We start from the raw sequence: 25,324 nt of genomic DNA, 5'->3' as shown, positions 1-25,324 counted from the left end.
TTTCATCGTCAATAAGAAGGTCAGAGGGATCCAGTAAACCTGAAGTGAAGCATAGGAATCCATATCTAGTGTCACAGGAATGTTTCAAAGCATAGACAGTAAGAAGTGTCAGTTTTCCTATAATTAAGTCGGCATTGTGCCTTTTGTATTTAATTCCAATGTAATTTCAGTGTTTCATCGTCAATAAGAAGGTCAGAGGGACACAATAAACCTGAAGTGATGCATCGGAATCTATGACTAGTGTCACAGGAATGGTTCAAAACAATGACAGTAAGAAGATTCAGTTTTCTTGTACTTAATCTGTTATTGTGCCATTTCTATTTAATTCCGATGCAATTTCTGTGTTTCGTCGTGAATCAGAAGGTCCAAGGGATACAGTAAACCTGAAGTGAAGCATCGGAATCTAAAACTGGTCTCACGGGAGAGTTTCAAAACGTAGACAGTAAGAAGGGCCAGTCTTCTTGTACTTGAGTCTGCATTGTACCTTTTGTATTTAATTCCGATGCAATTTCTGTGTTTCATCGTCAATAAGACGGTCAGAGGGATACAGTAAACCTGAAGTGAATCATCGGAACCTATAACTAGTTTCACAGGAATGGTTCAAAACATAGACAGTAAGAAGAGTCAGTTTTCTTGTACTTAAGTCGGCATGGTGCCTTTTCTATGTAATTCCGATGCAATTTCTGTGTCTCGTCGTCAATAAGAGGGACCAAGGGATACAGTAAACCTGAAGTGAAGCATCGGAATCTAAAATCGGTCTCATAGGAAAGGTTCAAAACACAGACAGTAAGAGGAGCCAGTCTTTTTGTATTTCAGTCGGCATTGTGAATTTTGTATTTAATTCCGATGCAATTTCAGTGTTTCATCGTCAATAAGAAATCCAGAGGGATACAGTAAACCTGAAGTGAAGCATCGGAATCTATAACTAGTGTCACAGGAATGGATCAAATCGTAGACAGTTAGAAGAGTCAGTCATCTTGTACTTAAGTCGGCTTTGTGCTTTTGTTTGTATTCCGATGCAATTTCTGTGTGTCATCGTCAATATGAAGATCAGAGGTATACAGTAAACCTGAAGTGAAGCATCGGAATCTATAACTAGTGTCACAGGAGTGGTTCAAAACATAGACAGTAACAAGAGTCAGTTTACTTGTACTTAAGTCGGCAATGTGCCTTTCGTATTTCATTCCGATGCAATTTCTGTGTTTCATCGTCAATAAGAAGGTCAGAGGGATACAGTAAACCTGAAGTGAAGCATCAGAATCTGTAACTAATGTCACAGGAATGGTTCAAAACATGGACAGTAAGAAGAGTCAGTTTACTTGTACCTAAGCCGGCATTGTGCCTTTCGTATTTAATTCCGATGCAATTTCTGTGTTTCATCGTCAATAAGAAGGTCAGAGGGATACAGTAAACCTGAAGTGAAGCATCAGAATCTGTAACTAATCTCACTGGAATGGTTCAAAACATAGACAGTAAGAAGAGTCATTTCGCTTGTACCTAAATCGGCATTATGCCTTTTGTATTTAATTCCGATGCAATTTCTGTTTTTCATCGTCAATAGGAAGGTCAGAGGGATACAGTAAACCTGAAGTGAAGCATCGGAATTTCTAACTAGTGTCACAGGAATGGTTCACAACATAGACAATAAGAAGAGTTAAGTTTCTTGTACATAAGTCGGCATTGTGCCTTTTCTATTTAGTTCCGATGCAATTTCTGTGTTTCATCGTCAATAAGAAGGTCGGAGGGATACAGTAAACCCGAAGTGAAGCATCGGAATCTATATCTAGAGTCACAGGAATGGTTCAAATCATAGACAGTAAGAAGAATCAGCTTTCTTGTACTTAAGTGGGCATTGTGCCTTCTGTATTGAATTGCGATGCAATTTCTGTGTTTCGTCGTCGATAAGAAGGTCAGAGGGATCCAGTAAACCTGAAGTGAAACATCGGAATCTATAACTAGTGTCACAGGAATGGTTCAAAACATAGACAGTAAGAAGAGCCAGTCTTCTTGTACTTGAGTCTGCATTGTGCCCTTTGTATTTAATTCCTATGCAATTTCTGTGTTTCATCGTCAATCAGACGGTCAGAGGGATACAGTAAACCTGAAGTGAAGCATCGGAATGTATAACTAGTGTCACAGGAATGGTTCAAAACATAGACAGTAAGTAAAGTCAGTTTTCTTGTACTTAAGTCGGCATTGTGCCTTTTATATTTAATTCCGATGCAATTTCTGTGTTTCGTCGTCAATAAGAATGGCCAAGGGATACAGTAAACCTGAAGTGAAGCATCGGAATCTAAAACCGGTCTCACAGGAAAGGTTCAAATCATAGACAGTAAGAAGAGCCAGTCTTTTTTTACTTGAGGCGGCATTGTGCCTTTTGTATTTAATTTCGATGCAATTTCTGTGTTTCATCGTCAATAAGAAAGTCAGAGGGATACAGTAAACCTGTAGTGAAGCATTGGACTATATAGCTAGTGTCACAGGAATGGTTCAAAACGTAGACAGTAAGAAGAATTAGTCTTCCTGTACTTAAGTCGGCATTGTGCCTTTTGTATTTAATTCCGAAGCAATTTCTGTGTTTCATCGTCACTAAGAGGGTCAGAGGGATACAGTAAACCTGAAGTGAAGCATCGGAATCTATAACTAGTGTAACAGGAATGGTTCAAACATAGACAGTAAGAAGAGTCAGTTTTCTTGTACTTAAGTCGGCATTGTGCCTTTTCTATTTAATTCCGATGCAATTTCTGTGTTTCATCGTCAATAAGAAGGTAGGAGGGATACAGTAAACCTGAAGTGAAGCATCGGAATCTATAACTAGTGTCACAGGAATGGTTCAAAACATAGACAGTAAAAGAGAGTCAGTTTTCTTGTACTTAAGTAGGCATTGTGCCTTTTGTATTTAATTCCAATGTAATTTCTGTGTTTCATCTTCAATAAGAAGGTCCAAGGGATACAGTAAACCTGAAGTCAAGCATCGGAATCTAAAAGTGGTCTCAAAGGAAAGGTTCAAAACATAGACAGTAAGAGGAGCCAGTCTTCATGTACTTGAATCGTCTAGGTGCCTTTTGTATTTATTTCCGATGCAATTTCTCTGTTTCATCGTCAACAAGAAGGTCAGAGGGATACAGTAAACCTGAAGTGAAGCATAGGAATCCATATCTAGTGTCACAGGAATGTTTCAAAGCATAGACAGTAAGAAGTGTCAGTTTTCCTATAATTAAGTCGGCATTGTGCCTTTTGTATTTAATTCCAATGTAATTTCTGTGTTTCATCGTCAATAAGAAGGTCAGAGGGATACAGTAAACCTGAAGTGATGCATCGGAATCTATGACTAGTGTCACAGGAATGGTTCAAAACAATGACAGTAAGAAGAGTCAGTTTTCTTGTACTTAATCCGGTATTGTGCCATTTCTATTTAATTCCGATGCAATTTCTGTGTTTCGTCGTGAATCAGAAGGACCAAGGGATACAGTAAACCTGAAGTGAAGCATCGGAATCTAAAACTGGTCTCACGGGAGTGTTTCAAAACATAGACAGTAAGAAGGGCCAGTCTTCTTGTACTTGAGTCTGCATTGTACCTTTTGTGTTTAATACCGATGCAAATTCTGTGTTTCATCGTCAATAAGACGGTCAGAGGGATACAGTAAACCTGAAGTGAAGCATCGGAATCTATAACTAGTGTCACAGGAATGGTTCAAAACATAGACAGTAAGAAGAGTCAGTTTACTTGTACTTAAGTCGGCATTGTGCCTTTCGTATTTAATTCCGATGCAATTTCTGTGTTTCATCGTCAATAAGAAGATCAGAGGGATGCAGTAATCCTAAAGTGAAGCATCGGAATCTATAACTAGTGCAACAGGAATGGTTCAAAACATAGACAGTAAGTAGAGTTAGTTTTCTTGTACTTAAGTCCGCATTGTCCCTTATGTATTTAATTCCGATGCAATTTCTGTGTTTCATCGTCAATAAGAAGGTCAGAGGGATACAGTAAATCTGAAGTGAAGCATCAGAATCTGTAACTAATGTCACTGGAATGGTTCAAAACATAGACAGTAAGAAGAGTCAGTTTTCTTGTACCTCAATCGGCATTGTGCCTTTTCTATTTAGTTCCGATGCAATGTCTGTGTTTCATCGTCAATAAGAAGGTCGGAGGGATACAGTAAACCTGAAGTGAAGCATCGGAATCTATAACTAGTGTCAGAGGAATGGTTCAAACATAGACAGTAAGAAGAGTCAGTTTACTTGTACTTAAGTCGGCATTGTGCCTTTTGTATTTAATTCCAATGCAATATCTGTGTTTCATCGTCAATGGGTAGGTCAGAGTGATACAGCAAAAATGAAGTGAAGCATTGGAATCAATAACTAGTGTCACAGGAATGGTTCAAAACATAGACAGTAAGAAGAGTCAGTTTTCTTGTACTTAACCCGGCATTGAACCTTTTCTACTTAATTCCGATGCAATTTCTGTGTTTCGTCGTGAATAAGAAGGTCCAAGGGATACAGTAAACCTGAAGTGAAGCATAGAAATCTAAAACCGGTCTCACAGGAAAGGCTCAAAACATAGATAGTATGAAGAGCCAGTCTTCTTGTACTTGAGTCTGCATTTTGGCTTTTGTATTTAATTCCGATGCAATTTCTGTGTTTCATCGTCAATCAGACGGTCAGAGGGATACAGTAAACCTGAAGTGAAGCATCGGAATCAATAACTAGTGTCACAGCAATGGTTCAAAACGTAGACAGTAAGAAGGGTCATTTTTCTTGTACTTAGGTACGCATTGTGCCGTTTCTATTTAATTCCGATACAATTTCTGTGTTTCGTCGTCAATAAGAATGGCCAAGGGATACAGTAAACCTGAAGTGAAGCATCGGAATATAAAACTGGTCTCATAGGAAAGGTTCAATGCATAGACAGTAGGAAGAGACAGTCTTTTTGTACTTGAGGCGGCATTGTGCCTTTTGTATTTATTTCCGATTTAATTTCTCGGTTTCATCGTCAATAAGAAGGTCAGAGGGATACAGTAAACCTGAAGTGAAGCATAGGAATCCATATCTAGTGTCACAGGAATGTTTCAAAGCATAGACAGTAAGAAGTGTCAGTTTTCCTATAATTAAGTCGGCATTGTGGCTTTTGTATTTAATTCCGATGTAATTTCTGTGTTTCATCGTCAATAAGAAGGTCAGAGGGATATAGTAAACCTGAAGTGATGCATCGGAATCTATAATTAGTGTCACAGGAATGGTTCAAAACAAAGACAGTAAGAAGAGTCAGTTTTCTTGTACTTAATCCGGCATTGTGCCATTGCTGTTTAATTCCGATGCAATTTCTGTGTTTCGTCGTGAATCAGAAGGTCCAAGGGATACAGTAAACCTGAAGTGAAGCATCGGAATCTAAAACTGGTCTCACGGGAAAGTTTCAAAACATAGAGAGTAAGAAGGGCCAGTCTTCTTGAACTTGAGTCTGCATTGTACCTTTTGTATTTAATTCCGATGGAATTTCTGTGTTTCATCGTCAATAAGACGGTCAGAGGGATGCAGTAAACCTGAAGTGAAGCATCGGAATCTATAACTTGTGTCACCGGAATGGTTCAAAACATAGACAGTAAGAAGAGTCAGTCTTCATGTACTTAAGTCGGCATTGTGCATTTTCTATAGAAATCCGATGCAATTTCTGTGTTTCGTCGTCAATAAGAAGGTAAGAGGGATACAGTAAACCTGAAGTGAAGCATCGGAGTCTATAACTAGTGTCAGTGGAATGGTTCAAAACATAGACAGTAAGAAGAGTCAGTTTACTTGTACTTAAGTCGGCATTGTGCCTTTTGTATTTAATTCCAATGCAATATCTGTGTTTCATCGTCAATGGGTAGGTCAGAGTGATACAGTAAACCAGAAGTGAAGCATCGGAATCAATAACTAGTGTCACAGGAATGGTTCAAAACATAGACAGTAAGAAGATTCAGTTTTCTTGTACTTAACCCGGCATTGAACCTTTTTCTACTTAATTCCGATGCAATTTCTTTGTTTCGTCGTGAATAAGAAGGTCCAAGGGATACAGTAAACCTGAAGTGAAGCATAGTAATCTAAAACCCGTCTCACAGGAAAGGTTCAAAACATAGACAGTAAGAAGAGCCAGTCTTCCTGTACTTGAATCGTCTAGGTGCCTTTTGTATTTATTTCCGATGCAATTTCTGTGTTTCATCGTCAATAAGAAGGTCAGAGGGATCCAGTAAACCTGAAGTGAAGCATAGGAATCCATATCTAGTGTCACAGGAATGTTTCAAAGCATAGACAGTAAGAAGTGTCAGTTTTCCTATAATTAAGTCGGCATTGTGCCTTTTGTATTTAATTCCAATGTAATTTCAGTGTTTCATCGTCAATAAGAAGGTCAGAGGGATACAGTAAACCTGAAGTGATGCATCGGAATCTATGACTAGTGTCACAGGAATGGTTCAAAACAATGACAGTAAGAAGATTCAGTTTTCTTGTACTTAATCTGTTATTGTGCCATTTCTATTTAATTCCGATGCAATTTCTGTGTTTCGTCGTGAATCAGAAGGTCCAAGGGATACAGTAAACCTGAAGTGAAGCATCGGAATCTAAAACTGGTCTCACGGGAGAGTTTCAAAACGTAGACAGTAAGAAGGGCCAGTCTTCTTGTACTTGAGTCTGCATTGTACCTTTTGTAATTAATTCCGATGCAATTTCTGTGTTTCATCGTCAATAAGACGGTCAGAGGGATACAGTAAACCTGAAGTGAATCATCGGAACCTATAACTAGTTTCACAGGAATGGTTCAAATCATAGACAGTAAGAAGAGTCAGTTTTCTTGTACTTAAGTCGGCATGGTGCCTTTTCTATGTAATTCCGATGCAATTTCTGTGTCTCGTCGTCAATAAGAGGGGCCAAGGGATACAGTAAACCTGAAGTGAAGCATCGGAATTTAAAATCGGTCTCATAGGAAAGGTTCAAAACACAGACAGTAAGAGGAGCCAGTCTTTTTGTATTTCAGTCGGCATTGTGAATTTTGTATTTAATTCCGATGCAATTTCAGTGTTTCATCGTCAATAAGAAAGCCAGAGGGATACAGTAAACCTGAAGTGAAGCATCGGAATCTATAACTAGTGTCACAGGAATGGATCAAATCGTAGACAGTAAGAAGAGTCAGTCTTCTTGTACTTAAGTCGGCTTTGTGCCTTTTGTTTGTATTCCGATGCAATTTCTGTGTGTCATCGTCAATATGAAGATCAGAGGTATACAGTAAACCTGAAGTGAAGCAACGGAATCTATAACTAGTGTCACAGGAGTGGTTCAAAACATAGACAGTAACAAGAGTCAGTTTACTTGTACTTAAGTCGGCAATGTGCCTTTCGTATTTCATTCCGATGCAATTTCTGTGTTTCATCGTCAATAAGAAGGTCAGAGGGATACAGTAAACCTGAAGTGAAGCATCAGAATCTGTAACTAATGTCACAGGAATGGTTCAAAACATGGACAGTAAGAAGAGTCAGATTACTTGTACCTAAGCCGGCATTGTGCCTTTCGTATTTAATTCCGATGCAATTTCTGTGTTTCGTCGTGAATCAGAAGGTACAAGGGATACAGTAAACCTGAAGTGAAGCATCGGAATCTAAAACTGGTCTCACGGGAAAGTTTCAAAACATAGAGAGTAAGAAGGGCCAGTCTTCTTGAACTTGAGTCTGCATTGTACCTTTTGTATTTATTTCCGATGGAATTTCTGTGTTTCATCGTCAATAAGACGGTCAGAGGGATACAGTAAACCTGAAGTGAAGCATCGGAATCTATAACTTGTGTCACCGGAATGGTTCAAAACATAGACAGTAAGGAGAGTCAGTCTTCATGTACTTAGGTCGGCATTGTGCATTTTCTATAGAAATCCGATGCAATTTCTGTGTTTCGTCGTCAATAAGAAGGTAAGAGGGATACAGTAAACCTGAAGTGATGCATCGGAATCTATAATTAGTGTCACAGGAATGGTTCAAAACAAAGACAGTAAGAAGAGTCAGTTTTCTTGTACTTAATCCGGCATTGTGCCATTGCTGTTTAATTCCGATGCAATTTCTGTGTTTCGTCGTGTATCAGAAGGTCCAAGGGATACAGTAAACCTGAAGTGAAGCATCGGAATCTAAAACTGGTCTCACGGGAAAGTTTCAAAACATAGAGAGTAAGAAGGGCCAGTCTTCTTGAACTTGAGTCTGCATTGTACCTTTTGTATTTAATTCCGATGGAATTTCTGTGTTTCATCGTCAATAAGACGGTCAGAGGGATACAGTAAACCTGAAGTGAAGCATCGGAATCTATAACTTGTGTCACCGGAATGGTTCAAAACATAGACAGTAAGAAGAGTCAGTCTTCATGTACTTAAGTCGGCATTGTGCATTTTCTATAGAAATCCGATGCAATTTCTGTGTTTCGTCGTCAATAAGAAGGTAAGAGGGATACAGTAAACCTGAAGTGAAGCATCGGAGTCTATAACTAGTGTCAGTGGAATGGTTCAAAACATAGACAGTAAGAAGAGTCAGTTTACTTGTACTTAAGTCGGCATTGTGCCTTTTGTATTTAATTCCAATGCAATATCTGTGTTTCATCGTCAATGGGTAGGTCAGAGTGATACAGTAAACCAGAAGTGAAGCATCGGAATCAATAACTAGTGTCACAGGAATGGTTCAAAACATAGACAGTAAGAAGAGTCAGTTTTCTTGTACTTAACCCGGCATTGAACCTTTTTCTACTTAATTCCGATGCAATTTCTTTGTTTCGTCGTGAATAAGAAGGTCCAAGGGATACAGTAAACCTGAAGTGAAGCATAGTAATCTAAAACCCGTCTCACAGGAAAGGTTCAAAACATAGACAGTAAGAAGAGCCAGTCTTCCTGTACTTGAATCGTCTAGGTGCCTTTTGTATTTATTTCCGATGCAATTTCTGTGTTTAATCGTCAATAAGAAGGTCAGAGGGATGCAGTAAACCTGAAGTGAAGCATAGGAATCCATATCTAGTGTCACAGGAATGTTTCAAAGCATAGACAGTAAGAAGTGTCAGTTTCCCTATAATTAAGTCGGCATTGTGCCTTTTGTATTTAATTCCAATGTAATTTCAGTGTTTCATCGTCAATAAGAAGGTCAGAGGGATACAGTAAACCTGAAGTGATGCATCGGAATCTATGACTAGTGTCACAGGAATGGTTCAAGACAATGACAGTAAGAAGATTCAGTTTTCTTGTACTTAATCTGTTATTGTGCCATTTCTATTTAATTCCGATGCAATTTCTGTGTTTCGTCGTGAATCAGAAGGTCCAAGGGATACAGTAAACCTGAAGTGAAGCATCGGAATCTAAAACTGGTCTCACGGGAGAGTTTCAAAACGTAGACAGTAAGAAGGGCCAGTCTTCTTGTACTTGAGTCTGCATTGTACCTTTTGTATTTAATTCCGATGCAATTTCTGTGTTTCATCGTCAATAAGACGGTCAGAGGGATACAGTAAACCTGAAGTGAATCATCGGAACCTATAACTAGTTTCACAGGAATGGTTCAAATCATAGACAGTAAGAAGAGTCAGTTTTCTTGTACTTAAGTCGGCATGGTGCCTTTTCTATGTAATTCCGATGCAATTTCTGTGTCTCGTCGTCAATAAGAGGGGCCAAGGGATACAGTAAACCTGAAGTGAAGCATCGGAATCTAAAATCGGTCTCATAGGAAAGGTTCAAAACACAGACAGTAAGAGGAGCCAGTCTTTTTGTATTTCAGTCGGCATTGTGAATTTTGTATTTAATTCCGATGCAATTTCAGTGTTTCATCGTCAATAAGAAAGCCAGAGGGATACAGTAAACCTGAAGTGAAGCATCGGAATCTATAACTAGTGTCACAGGAATGGATCAAATCGTAGACAGTAAGAAGAGTCAGTCTTCTTGTACTTAAGTCGGCTTTGTGCCTTTTGTTTGTATTCCGATGCAATTTCTGTGTGTCATCGTCAATATGAAGATCAGAGGTATACAGTAAACCTGAAGTGAAGCAACGGAATCTATAACTAGTGTCACAGGAGTGGTTCAAAACATAGACAGTAACAAGAGTCAGTTTACTTGTACTTAAGTCGGCAATGTGCCTTTCGTATTTCATTCCGATGCAATTTCTGTGTTTCATCGTCAATAAGAAGGTCAGAGGGATACAGTAAACCTGAAGTGAAGCATCAGAATCTGTAACTAATGTCACAGGAATGGTTCAAAACATGGACAGTAAGAAGAGTCAGATTACTTGTACCTAAGCCGGCATTGTGCCTTTCGTATTTAATTCCGATGCAATTTCTGTGTTTCATCGTCAATAAGAAGGTCAGAGGGATACAGTAAACCTGAAGTGAAGCATCAGAATCTGTAACTAATCTCACTGGAATGGTTCAAAACATAGACAGTAAGAAGAGTCATTTCGCTTGTACCTAAATCGGCATTGTGCCTTTTGTATTTAATTCCGATGCAATTTCTGTTTTTCATCGTCAATAGGAAGGTCAGAGGGATACAGTAAACCTGAAGTGAAGCATCGGAATCTCTAACTAGTGTCACAGGAATGGTTCAAAGCATAGACAGTAAGAAGAGTCTGTTTTCTTGTACTTTAGTCGGCATTGTGCATTTTCTATAGAATTCCGATGCAATTTCTGAGTTTCGTCGTCAATAAGAAGGTAAGAGGGATACAGTAAACCTGAATTGAAGCATCGGAATCTATAACTAGTGTCAGAGGAATGGTTCAAACATAGACAGTAAGAAGAGTCAGCTTACTTGTACTTAAGTAGGCATTGTGCCTTTTGTATTTAATTCCAGTGCAATATCTGTGTTTCATCGTCAATGGGTAGGTCAGAGTGATACAGTAAACCTGAAGTGAAGCATTGGAATCAATAACTAGTGTCACAGGAATGGTTGAAAACATAGACAGTAAGAAGAGTCAGTTTTCTTGGACTTAACCCGGCATTGTGCCTTTTCTATTTTATTCCGATGCAATTTCTGTGTTTCGTCGTGAATCTGAAGGTCCAAGGGAAACAGTAAACCTGAAGTGAAGCATCGGAATCTAAAACTGGTCTCACAGGAAAGTTTCAAAACATAGACAGTAAGAAGGGCCAGTCTTCTTGTACTTGAGTCTGCATTGTGCCTTTTGTATTTAATTCCGATGCAATTTCTGTGTTTCATCGGCAATAAGACCGTCAGAGGGATACAGTAAACCTGAAGTGAAGCATCGGAATCTATAACTAGTGTCACCATAATGGTTCAAAACATAGACAGTAAGAAGAGTCAGTTTTCCTGTAATTAAGTCGGCATTGTGCCTTTTGTATTTAATTCCGATGTAATTTCTGTGTTTCATCGTCAATAAGAAGGTCAGAGGGATACAGTAAACCTGAAGTGATGCATCGGAATCTATAACTAGTGTCACAGGAATTGTTCAAAACATAGACAGTAAGATGAGTCAGTTTTCTTGTACTTAACCCGGCATTGTGCCTTTTCTATTTTATTCCGATGCAATTTCTGTGTTTCGTCGTGAATCTGAAGGTCCAAGGGAAACAGTAAACCTGAAGTGAAGCATCGGAATCTAAAACTGGTCTCACAGGAAAGTTTCAAAACATAGACAGTAAGAAGGGCCAGTCTTCTTGTACTTGAGTCTGCATTGTGCCTTTTGTATTTAATTCCGATGCAATTTCTGTGTTTCATCGGCAATAAGACCGTCAGAGGGATACAGTAAACCTGAAGTGAAGCATCGGAATCTATAACTAGTGTCACCATAATGGTTCAAAACATAGACAGTAAGAAGAGTCAGTTTTCTTGTACTTAAGTCGACATTGTGCCTTTTCTATGTAATTCCGATTCAATTTCTGTGTTTCGTCGTCAATAAGACTGGCCAAGGATTACAGTAAACCTGAAGTGAAGCATCGGAGTCTAAAACCGGTTTCATAGTAAAGGTTCAAAACATAGACAGTAAGAAGAGCCAGTCTTCTTGTACTTGAGTCTGCATTTTGGCTTTTGTATTTTATTCCGATGCAATTTCTGTGTTTCATCGTCAATCAGACGGTCAGTGGGATACAGTAAACCTGAAGTGAAGCATCGGAATCTATAACTAGTGTCACAGCAATGGTTCAAAACATAGACAGTAAGAAGAGTCAGTTTTCTTGTACTTAGGTAGGCATTGTGCCTTTTCTATTTAATTCCGATGCAATTTCTGTGTTTCGTCGTCAATAAGAATGGCCAAGGGATACAGTAAACCTGAAGTGAAGCTTCGGAATCTAAAACTGGTCTCATAGGCAAGGTTCAAATCATAGACAGTAAGAAGAGCCAGTCTTTTTGTACTTGAGGCGCCATTGCGTCTTTTGTATTTATTTCCGATGCAATTTCTCTGTTTCATCGTCAATAAGAAGGTCAGAGGGATATAGTAAACCTGAAGTGATGCATCGGAATCTATAACTAGTGTCACAGTAATGGTTCAAAACAATGACAGTAGGAAGAGTCAGTTTTCTTGTACTTAATCCGGCATTGTGCCATTGCTATTTAATTCCGATGCAATTTCTGTGTTTCGTCGTGAATCAGAAGGTCCAAGGGATACAGTAAACCTGAAGTGAAGCATCGGAATCTAAAACTGGTCTCACGGGAAAGTTCAAATCATAGACAGTAAGAAGGGCCAGTCTTCTTGAACTTGAGTCTGCATTTTGGCCTTTGTATTTAATTCCGATGCAATTTCTGTGTTTCATCGTCAATCAGACGGTCAGTGGGATACAGTAAACCTGAAGTGAAGCATCGGAATCTATAACTAGTGTCACAGCAATGGTTCAAAACATAGACAGTAAGAAGAGTCAGTTTTCTTGTACTTAGGTAGGCATTGTGCCTTTTCTATTTAATTCCGATGCAATTTCTGTGTGTCGTCGTCAATAAGAATGGACAAGGGATACAGTAAACCTGAAGTGAAACATCGGAATCTAAAACCGGTCTCATAGGAAAGGTTCAAACATAGACAGTAAGAAGAGTCAGTTTTCTTGTACTTAAGTCGGCATTGTGCCCTTTGTATTTAATTCCGATGCAATTTCTGTGTTTCATCGTCAATAAGAAGGTCAGAGGGATACAGTAAACTTGAAGCGATGCATCAGAATCAGTAACTAATGTCACAGGAATGGTTCAAAACATAGACAGTAAGAAGGGCCTGTTTTCTTGTACTTAAATTCGCATTGTGCCTTTTGTATTTAATTCCGAAGCAATTTCTGTGTTTCATCGTCAATAAGAAGGTCAGAGGGATACATTAAACCTGAAGTGAAGCAACGGAATCTATAAGTAGTGTCCCGGGAGAGGATAAAAACATAGACAGTAAGAAGAGTCAGTTTTCTTGTACTTAAGTCGGCATTGTGCCTTTTCCATTTACGTCCGATGCAATTTCTGTGTTACATCGTCAGTAAGAAGGTCCAAGGGATATAGTAAACCGAAATCAAGCATCGGAATCTAAAAGTGGTCTCAAAGGAAAGGTTCAAAACATAGACAGTAAGAAGAGCCAGTCTTCCTGTACTTGAATCGTCTAGGTGCCTTTTGTATTAATTTCCGATGCAATTTCTCTGTTTCATCGTCAATAAGAAGGTCAGAGGGATACAATAAACCTGAAGTGAAGCATAGGAATCCATATCTAGTGTCACAGGAATGGTTCAAAACATAGACAGTAAGAACAGTCAGTTTTCTTGTACTTTACCCGGCATTGTGCCTTTTCTATTTTATTCCGATGCAATTTCTGTGTTTCGTCGTGAATCTGAAGGTCCAAGGGAAACAGTAAACCTGAAGTGAAGCATCGGAATCTAAAACTGGTCTCACAGGAAAGTTTCAAAACATAGACAGTAAGAAGGGCCAGTCTTCTTGTACTTGAGTCTGCATTGTGCCTCTTGTATTAATTTCCGATGCAATTTCTGTGTTTCATCGGCAATAAGACCGTCAGAGGGATACAGTAAACCTGAAGTGAAGCATCGGAATCTATAACTAGTGTCACAGCAATGGTTCAAAACATAGACAGTAAGAAGAGTCAGTTTTCTTGTACTTAGGTAGGCATTGTGCCTTTTCTATTTAATTCCGATGCAATTTCTGTGTTTCGTCGTCAATAAGAATGGACAAGGGATACAGTAAACCTGAAGTGAAACATCGGAATCTAAAACCGGTCTCATAGGAAAGGTTCAAACATAGACAGTAAGAAGAGTCAGTTTTCTTGTACTTAAGTCGGCATTGTGCCCTTTGTATTTAATTCCGATGCAATTTCTGTGTTTCATCGTCAATAAGAAGGTCAGAGGGATACAGTAAACTTGAAGCGAAGCATCAGAATCAGTAACTAATGTCACAGGAATGGTTCAAAACATAGACAGTAAGAAGGGTCTGTTTTCTTGTACTTAAATCGGCATTGTGCCTTTTGTATTTAATTCCGAAGCAATTTCTGTGTTTCATCGTCAATAAGAAGGTCAGAGGGATACATTAAACCTGAAGTGAAGCAACGGAATCTATAAGTAGTGTCCCGGGAGAGGATAAAAACATAGACAGTAAGAAGAGTCAGTTTTCTTGTACTTAAGTCGGCATTGTGCCTTTTCCATTTACGTCCGATGCAATTTCTGTGTTTCATCGTCAGTAAGAAGGTCCAAGGGATATAGTAAACCGAAATCAAGCATCGGAATCTAAAAGTGGTCTCAAAGGAAAGGTTCAAAACATAGACAGTAAGAAGAGCCAGTCTTCCTGTACTTGAATCGTCTAGGTGCCTTTTGTATTAATTTCCGATGCAATTTCTCTGTTTCATCGTCAATAAGAAGGTCAGAGGGATACAATAAACCTGAAGTGAAGCATAGGAATCCATATCTAGTGTCACAGGAATGGTTCAAAACATAGACAGTAAGAACAGTCAGTTTTCTTGTACTTTACCCGGCATTGTGCCTTTTCTATTTTATTCCGATGCAATTTCTGTGTTTCGTCGTGAATCTGAAGGTCCAAGGGAAACAGTAAACCTGAAGTGAAGCATCGGAATCTAAAACTGGTCTCACAGGAAAGTTTCAAAACATAGACAGTAAGAAGGGCCAGTCTTCTTGTACTTGAGTCTGCATTGTGCCTCTTGTATTAATTTCCGATGCAATTTCTGTGTTTCATCGGCAATAAGACCGTCAGAGGGATACAGTAAACCTGAAGTGAAGCATCGGAATCTATAACTAGTGTCACAGCAATGGTTCAAAACATAGACAGTAAGAAGAGTCAGTTTTCTTGTACTTAGGTAGGCATTGTGCCTTTTCTATTTAATTCCGATGCAATTTCTGTGTTTCGTCGTCAATAAGAATGGACAAGGGATACAGTAAACCTGAAGTGAAACATCGGAATCTAAAACCGGTCTCATAGGAAAGGTTCAAACATAGACAGTAAGAAGAGTCAGTTTTCTTGTACTTAAGTCGGCATTGTGCCCTTTGTATTTAATTCCGGTGCAATTTCTGTGTTTCATCGTCAATAAGAAGGTCAGAGGGATACAGTAAACTTGAAGCGAAGCATCAGAATCAGTAACTATTGTCACAGGAATGGTTCAAAACATAGACAGTAAGAAGGGTCTGTTTTCTTGTACTTAAATCGGCATTGTGCCTTTTGTATTTAATTCCGAAGCAATTTCTGTGTTTCATCGTCAATAAGAAGGTCAGAGGGATACATTAAACCTGAAGTGAAGCAACGGAATCTATAAGTAGTGTCCCGGGAGACGATAAAAACATAGACAGTAAGAAGAGTCAGTTTTCTTGTACTTAAGTCGGCATTGTGCCTTTTCCACTTACGTCCGATGCAATTTCTGTGTTACATCGTCAGTAAGAAGGTCCAAGGGATATAGTAAACCGAAATCAAGCATCGGAATCTAAAAGTGGTCTCAAAGGAAAGGTTCAAAACATAGACAGTAAGAAGAGCCAGTCTTCCTGTACTTGAATCGTCTAGGTGCCTTTTGTATTAATTTCCGATGCAATTTCTCTGTTTCATCGTCAATAAGAAGGTCAGAGGGATACAATAAACCTGAAGTGAAGCATAGGAATCCATATCTAGTGTCACAGGAATGGTTCAAAACATAGACAGTAAGAACAGTCAGTTTTCTTGTACTTTACCCGGCATTGTGCCTTTTCTATTTTATTCCGATGCAATTTCTGTGTTTCGTCGTGAATCTGAAGGTCCAAGGGAAACAGTAAACCTGAAGTGAAGCATCGGAATCTAAAACTGGTCTCACAGGAAAGTTTCAAAACATAGACAGTAAGAAGGGCCAGTCTTCTTGTACTTGAGTCTGCATTGTGCCTCTTGTATTAATTTCCGATGCAATTTCTGTGTTTCATCGGCAATAAGACCGTCAGAGGGATACAGTAAACCTGAAGTGAAGCATCGGAATCTATAACTAGTGTCACCGGAATGGTTCAAAACATAGACAGTAAGAAGAGTCAGTTTTCTTGTACTTAAATCGGCATTGTGCCTTTTCTATGTAATTCCGATGCAATTTCTGTGTTTCGTCGTTAATAAGACTGGCCAAGGAATACAGTAAACCTGAAGTGAAGCATCGGAGTCTAAAACCGGTTTCATAGAAAAGGTTCAAAACATAGACAGTAAGAAGAGTCAGTTTTCTTGTACTTAAGTCGGCATTGTGCCTTTTCTATTTAAGTCCAATGCAATTTCTGTGTTTCATCGTCAATAAGAAGATCGGAGGGATACAGTCAACCTGAAGTGAAGTATCGGAATCTATAACTAGTGTCACAGGAATGGTTCAAAACATAGTCAGTAAAAAAGAGTCAGTTTTCTTGTACTTAAGTAGGCATTGTGCCTTTTGTATTTAATTCCGATTCAATTTCTGTGTTACATCGTCAATAAGAAGGTCCAAGGGATACAGTAAACCTGAAGTCAAGCATCGGAATCTAAAAGTGGTCTCAAAGGAAAGGTTCAAAACATAGACAGTAAGAAGAGCCAGTCTTCCTGTACCTGAATCGTCTAGGTGCCTTTTGTATTAATTTCCGATGTAATTTCTCTGTTTCATCGTCAATAAGAAGGTCAGAGGGATACAATAAACCTGAAGTGAAGCATAGGAATCCATATCTAGTGTCACAGGAATGTTTCAAAGCATAGACAGTAAGAAGAGTTAGTTTTCCTATAATTAAGTCGGCATTGTGCCTTTTGTATTTAATTCTGATGTAATTTCTGTGTTTCATCGTCAATAAGAAGGTCAGAGGGATACAGTAAACCTGAAGTGATGCATCGGAATCTACAACTAGTGTCACAGGAATGGTTCAAAACATAGACAGTAAGAAGAGTCAGTTTTCTTGTACTTAACCCGGCATTGTGCCTATTCTATTTAATTCCGATGCAATTTCTGTGTTTCGTCGTGAATCTGAAGGTCCAAGGGAAACAGTAGACCTGAAGTGAAGCAGCGGAATCTAAAACTGGTCTCACAGGAAAGTTTCAAAACATAGACAGTAAGAAGGGCCAGTCTTCTTGTACTTGAGTCTGCATTGTGCCTTTTATATTTAATTCCGATGCAATTTCTGGGTTTCATCGGCAATAAGACCGTCAGAGGGATACAGTAAACCTGAAGTGAAACATCGGAATCTATAACTAGTGTCACCGGAATGGTTCAAAACATAGACAGTAAGAAGAGTCAGTTTTCTTGTACTTAAATCGGCATTGTGCCTTTTCTATGTAATTCCGATGCAATTTCTGTGTTTCGTCGTTAATAAGACTGGCCAAGGAATACAGTAAACCTGAAGTGAAGCATCGGAGTCTAAAACCGGTTTCATAGAAAAGGTTCAAAACATAGACAGTAAGAAGAGCCAGTCTTCCTGTACTTGAGTCTGCATTTTGGCTTTTGTATTTAATTCCGATGCAATTTCTGTGTTTCATCGTCAATCAGAAGGTCAGAGGGATACAGTAAACCTGAAGTGAAGCATCGGAATCCATAACTAGTGTCACAGCAATGGTTCAAAACATAGGTAGTAAGAAGAGTCAGTTTTCTTGTACTTAGGTAAGCATTGTGCCTTTTCTATTTAATTCCGATGCAATTTCTGTGCTTCGTCGTCAATAAGAATGGCCAAGGGATACAGTAAACCTGAAGTGAAGCTTCGGAATCTAAAACTGGTCTCATAGGATAGGTTCAAATCATAGACAGTAAGAAGAGCCAGTCTTTTTGTACTTGAGGCGGCATTGTGTCTTTTGTATTTATTTCCGATGCAATTTCTCCGTTTCATCGTCAATAAGAAGGTCAGAGGGATACAGTAAACCTGAAGTGAAGCATAGGAATCCATATCTAGTGTCACAGGAATGTTTCAAAGCATAGACAGTAAGAAGTGTCAGTTTTCCTATAATTAGGTCGGCATTGTGCCTTTTGTATTTAATTCTGATGTAATTTCTGTGTTTCATCGTCAATAACAAGGTCAGAGGGATACAGTAAACCAGAAGTGATGCATCGGAACCTATAACTAGTGCCACAGGAATGGTTCAAAACATAGACAGTAAGAAGAGTCAGTTTTCTTGTACTTAAGTCGGCATTGTGCCTTTTCTATGTAATTCCGATGCAATTTCTGTGTTTCGTCGTCAATAAGAGGTGCCAAGGGATACAGTAAACCTGAAGTGAAGCATCGGAATGTAAAACCGGTCTCATAGGAAAGGTTCAAAACATAGACAGTAAGAGGAGCCAGTCATTTTGTACTTCAGTCGGCATTGTGAATTTTGTCTTTAATTCCTATGCAATTTCAGTGTTTCATCGTCAGTAAGAAAGCCAGAGGGATACAGTAAACCTGAAGTGAAGCATCGGAATCTATAACTAGTGTCACAGGAATGGTTCAAATCGTAGACAGTAAGAAGAGTCAGTCTTCTTGTACTTAAGTCGACTTTGTGCCTTTTGTTTGTATTCCGATGCAATATCTGTGTGTCATCGTCAATATGAAGGTCAGAGGGATACAGTAAACCTGAAGTGAAGCATCGGAATCTATAACTAGTGTCACAGGAATGGTTCAAAACATAGACAGTAACAAGAGTCAGTATACTTGTACTTAAGTCGGCATTGTGACTTTCGTATTTAATTCCGATGCAATTTCTGTGTTTCATCGTCAATAAGAAGGTCAGAGGGATACAGTAAACCTGAAGTGAAGCATCAGAATCTGTAACTAATGTCACAGGAATGGTTCAAAACATAGACAGTAAGAAGAGTCAGTTTACTTGTACTTAAGTCGTCATTGTGCCTTTCGTATTTAATTCCGATGCAATTTCTCTGTTTCATCGTCAATAAGAAGGTCAGAGGGATACAATAAACCTGAAGTGAAGCATAGGAATCCATATCTAGTGTCACAGGAATGTTTCAAAGCATAGACAGTAAGAAGAGTCAGTTTTCCTATAATTAATTCGGCATTGTGCCTTTTGTATTTAATTCTGATGTAATTTCTGTGTTTCATCGTCTATAAGAAGGTCAGGGGGATACAGTAAACCTGAAGTGATGCATCGGAATCTATAACTAGTGTCACAGGAATGGTTCAAAACATAGACAGTAAGAAGAGTCAGTTTTCTTGTACTTAACCCGGCATTGTGCCTTTTCTATTTAATTCCGATGCAATTTCTGTGTTTCGTCGTGAATCTGAAGCACCAAGGAAAACAGTAAACCTGAAGTGAAGCATCGGAATCTAAAACTGGTCTCACAGGAAAGTTTCAAAACATAGACAGTAAGAAGGGCCAGTCTTCTTGTACTTGAGTCTGCATTGTGCCTTTTGTATTTAATTGCGATGCAATTTCTGTGTTTCATCGGCAATAAGTCCGTCAGAGGGAAACAGTAAACCTGAAGTGAAACATCGGAATCTATAACTAGTGTCACCGGAACGGTTCAAAACATAGACAGTAAGAAGAGTCAGTTTTCTTGTACTTAAGTCGGCATTGTGCCTTTTCTATGTAATTCCGATGCAATTTCTGTGTTTCGTCGTCAATAAGACTGGCCAAGGAATACAGTAAACCTGAAGTGAAGCATCGGAGTCTAAAACCGGTTTCATAGAAAAGGTTCACAACATAGACAGTAAGAAGAGCCAGTCTTCTTGTACTTGAGTCTGCATTTTGGCTTTTGTATTTAATTCCGATGCAATTTCTGTGTTTCATCGTCAATCAGAAGGTCAGAGGGATACAGTAAACCTGAAGTGAAGCATAGGAATCCATATCTAGTGTCACAGGAATGTTTCAAAGCATAGACAGTAAGAATTGTCAGTTTTCCTATAATTAGGTCGGCATTGTGCCTTTTGTATTTAATTCCGATGTAATTTCTGTGTTTCTTCGTCAATAACAAGGTCAGAGGGATACAGTAAACCTGAAGTGATGCATCGGAACCTATAACAAGTGCCACAGGAATGGTTCAAAACATAGACAGTAAGAAGAGTCAGTTTTCTTGTACTTAAGTCGGCATTGTGCCTTTTCTATGTAATTCCGATGCAATTTCTGTGTTTCGTCGTCAATAAGAGGTGCCAAGGGATACAGTAAACCTGAAGTGAAGCATCGGAATCTAAAACCGGTCTCATAGGAAAGGTTCAAAACATAGACAGTAAGAGGAGCCAGTCATTTTGTACTTCAGTCGGCATTGTGAATTTTATCTTTCATTCCTACGCAATTTCAGTGTTTCATCGTCAGTAAGAAAGCCAGAGGGATACAGTAAACCTGAAGTGAAGCATCGGAATCTATAACTAGTGTCACAGGAGTGGTTCAAAACATAGACAGTAACAAGAGTCAGTATACTTGTACTTAAGTCGGCATTGTGACTTTCGTATTTAATTCCGATGCAATTTCTGTGTTTCGTCGTCAATAAGAAGGTCAGAGGGATACAGTAAACCTGAAGTGAAGCATCAGAATCTGTAACTAATGTCACAGGAATGGTTCAAAACATAGACAGTAAGAAGAGTCTGTTTACTTGTACTTAAGTCGGCATTGTGCCTTCGTATTTAATTCCGATGCAATTTCTGTGTTTCATCGTCAATAAGAAGGTCAGAGGGATACAGTACACATGAAGTGAAGCATCGGAATCTATAACTAGTGTAACAGGAATGGTTCAAAAGTTAGACAGTAAGTAGAGTTAGTTTTCTTGTACTTAAGTCGGCATTTTGCCCTTTGTATTTAATTCCGATGCAATTTCTGTGTTTCATCGTCAATAAGAAGGTCAGAGGGATACAGTAAACCTGAAGTGAAGCATCAGAATCTGTAACTAATGTCACAGGATTGGTTCAAAACATAGACAGTAAGAAGAGACAGTTTTCTTGTACCTAAATCGGCATTGTGCCTTTTGTATTTAATTCCGATGTAATTTCTGTGTTTCATCGTCAATAGGAAGGTCAGAGGGATACAGTAAACCTGAAGTGAAGCATCGGAATCTATAACTAGTGTCACAGGAATGGTTCAAAACATAGACAGTAAGAAGAGTCAGTTTTCTTGTACATAAGTCGGCATTGTGCTTTTTCTATTTAATTCCGATGCAATTTCTGTGTTTCATCGTCAATAAGAAGGTTAGAGGGATACAGTAAACCTGATGTGAAGCATCGGAATCTATAACTAGAGTCACAGGAATGGGTCAAAACATAGACAGTAAGAAGAGTCAGTTTACTTGAACTTAAGTCGGCATTGTGCCTTTTGTATTTAATTCCAATGCAATATCTGTGTTTCATCGTCAATGGGTAGGTCAGAGTGATACAGTAAACCTGAAGTGAAGCATCGGAATCAATAACTAGTGTCACAGGAATGGTTCAAAACATAGACAGTAAGAAGAGTCAGTTTTCTTGTACTTAACCCGGCATTGAACCTTTTCTATTTAATTCCAATGCAATTTCTGTGTTTCGTCGTCAATAAGAAGGGCCAAGGGATACAGTAAACCTGAAGTGAAGCATCGGAATCTAAAACCGGTGTCATAGGAAAGGTTCAAAGCATAGAAAGTAAGAGGTGTCAGTTTTCTTGTACTTAAGTCGGCATTGTGCCCTTTGGATTTAATTCCGATGCAATTTCTGTGTTTCCTCGTCAATAAGAAGGTCAGAGGGATACAGTAAACCTGAAGCGAAGCATCAGAATCTGTAACTAGTGTAACAGGAATGGTTCAAAACATAGACAGTAAGAAGAGTCAGTTTTCTTGTACTTAAATCGGCATTGTGCCTTTTCTATTTAATTCCGATGCAATTTCTGTGTTTCGTCGTGCATCTGAAGGTCCAAGGGATACAGTAAACCTGAAGTGAAGCATCGGAATCTAAAACTGGTCTCACAGGAAAGTTTCAAAACATAGACAGTAAGAAGGGCCAGTCTTCTTGTACTTGAGTCTGCATTGTGCCTTTTGTATTTAATTCCGATGCAATTTCTGTGTTTCGTCGGCAATAAGACCGTCAGAGGGATACAGTAAACCTGAAGTGAAGCATCGGAATCCATAACTAGTGTCACCGGAATGGTTCAAAACATAGACAGTAAGAAGAGTCAGTTTTCTTGTACTTAAGTCGGCATTGTACTTTTTCTATCTAATTCCGATGCAATTTCTGTGTTTCGTCGTCAATAAGACTGGCCAAGGTATACAGTAAACCTGAAGTGAAGCATCGGAATCTAAAACCGGTTTCATAGAAAAGGTTCAAAACATAGACAGTAAGAAGAGCCAGTCTTCTTGTACTTGAGTAGGCATTGTGATTTTTGTATTTAATTCCGATGCAATTTCTGTGTTTCATCGTCAATAAGAAGGTCCGAGGGATACAGTAAACCTGAAGTGAAGCATCGGAATATATAACTAGTGTCACAGGAATGGTTCAAATCATAGACAGTAAGAAGAGTCAGTTTTCTTATACTTAAGTCGGCATTGTGCCTTTTGTATTTAATTCCGATAAAATTTCTGTGTTTCATCGCCAATAACAGGGTCAGAGGGATACAGTAACCCTGAAGTGATGCATCGGAACCTATAACTAGTGCCACAGGAATGGTTCAAAACATAGACAGTAAGAAGAGTCAGTTTTCTTGTACTTAAGTCGGCATTGTGCCTTTTCTATGTAATTCCGATGCAATTTCTGTGTTTCGTCGTCAATAAGAGGTGCCAAGGGTTACAGTAAACCTGAAGTGAAGCATCGGAATCTAAAACCGGTCTCATAGGAAAGGTTCAAAACATAGACAGTAAGAGGAGCCAGTCATTTTGTACTTCAGTCGGCATTGCGAATTTTGTCTTTAATTCCTATGCAATTTCAGTGTATCATCGTCAGTAAGAAAGCCAGAGGGATACAGTAAACCTGCAGTGAAGCATCGGAATCTATAACTGGTGTCACAGGAATGGTTCAAATCGTAGACAGTAAGAAGTGTCAGTCTTCTTGTACTTAAGTCGACTTTGTGCCTTTTGTTTGTATTCCGATGCAATTTCTGTGTGTCATCGTCAATATGAAGGTCAGAGGGATGCAGTAAACCTGAAGTGAAGCATCGGAATCTAAAACTAGTGTCACAGGAATGGTTCAAAACATAGACAGTAACAAGAGTCAGTATACTTGTACTTAAGTCGGCATTGTGACTTTCGTATTTAATTCCGATGCAATTTCTGTGTATCATCGTCAATAAGAAGGTCAGAGGGATACAGTAAACCTGTAGTGAAGCATCAGAATCTGTAACTAATGTCACAGGAATGATTCAAAACATAGACAGTAAGAAGAGTCAGTTTACTTGTACTTAAGTCGGCATTGTGCCTTTCGTATTTAATTCCGATGCAATTTCTGTGTTTCATCGTCAATAAGAAGGTCAGAGGGATACAGTAAACCTGAAGTGAAGCATCGGAATCTATAACTAGTGTAACAGGAATGGTTCAAAAGTTAGACAGTACGTAGAGTTAGTTTTCTTGTACTTAAGTCGGCATTGTGGCCTTTGTATTTAATTCCGATGCAATTTCTGTGTTTCATCGTCAATAAGAAGGTCATAGGGATACAGTAAACCTGAAGTGAAGCATCAGAATCTGTAACTAATGTCACAGGAATGGTTCAAAACATAGACAGTAAGAAGAGTCAGTTTTCTTGTACCTAAATCGGCATTGTGCCTTTTGTATTTAATTCCGATGTAATTTCTGTGTTTCATCGTCAATAGGAAGGTCAGAGGGATACAGTAAACCTGAAGTGAAGCATCGGAATCTATAACTAGTGTCACAGGAATGGTTCAATACATAGACAGTAAGAAGAAACAGTTTTCTTGTACATAAGTCGGCATTGTGCCTTTTCTATTAATTCCGATGCAATTTCTGTGTTTCGTCGTGAATCTGAAGCTCCAAGGGAAACAGTAAACCTGAAGTGAAGCATCGGAATCTAAAACTGGTCTCACAGGAAAGTTTCAAAACATAGACAGTAAGAAGGGCCAGTCTTCTTGTACTTGAGTCTGCATTGTGCCTTTTGTATTTAATTGCGATGCAATTTCTGTGTTTCATCGGCAATAAGTCCGTCGGGGGAAACAGTAAACCTGAAGTGAAACATCGGAATCTATAACTAGTGTAACTGGAATGGTTCAAAACATAGACACTAAGAAGAGTCAGTTTTCTTGTACTTAAGTCGGCATTGTGCCTTTTCTATGTAATTCCGATGCAATATCTGTGTTACGTCGTCAATAAGACTGGCCAAGGAATACAGTAAACCTGAAGTGAAGCATCGGAGTCTAAAACCGGTTTCATAGAAAAGGTTCACGCCATAGACAGTAAGAAGAGCCAGTCTTCTTGTACTTGAGTCTGCATTTTGGCTTTTGTATTTAATTCCGATGCAATTTCTGTGTTTCATCGTCAATCAGAAGGTCAGAGGGATACAGTAAACCTGAAGTGAAGCATAGGAATCCATATCTAGTGTCACAGGAATGTTTCAAAGCATAGACAGTAAGAATTGTCAGTTTTCCTATAATTAGGTCGGCATTGTGCCTTTTGTATTTAATTCCGATGTAATTTCTGTGTTTCTTCGTCAATAACAAGGTCAGAGGGATACAGTAAACCTGAAGTGATGCATCGGAACCTATAACAAGTGCCACAGGAATAGTTCAAAACATAGACAGTAAGAAGAGTCAGTTTTCTTGTACTTAAGTCGGCATTGTGCCTTTTCTATGTAATTCCGATGCAATTTCTGTGTACCGTCGTCAATAAGAGGTGCCAAGGGATACAGTAAACCTGAAGTGAAGCATCGGAATCTAAAACCGGTCTCATAGGAAAGGTTCAAAACATAGACAGTAAAAGGAGCCAGTCATTTTGTACTTCAGTCGGCATTGTGAATTTTGTCTTTCATTCCTATGCAATTTCAGTGTTTCATCGTTAGTAAGAAAGCCAGAGGGATACAGTAAACCTGAAGTGAAGCATCG

Source organism: Schistocerca americana, chromosome 7, assembly GCF_021461395.2.
Source record: "Schistocerca americana isolate TAMUIC-IGC-003095 chromosome 7, iqSchAmer2.1, whole genome shotgun sequence".
Classification (NCBI taxonomy): Eukaryota; Metazoa; Arthropoda; class Insecta; order Orthoptera; family Acrididae; genus Schistocerca; species Schistocerca americana.
Note: the sequence above shows the minus strand (reverse complement) of the source record.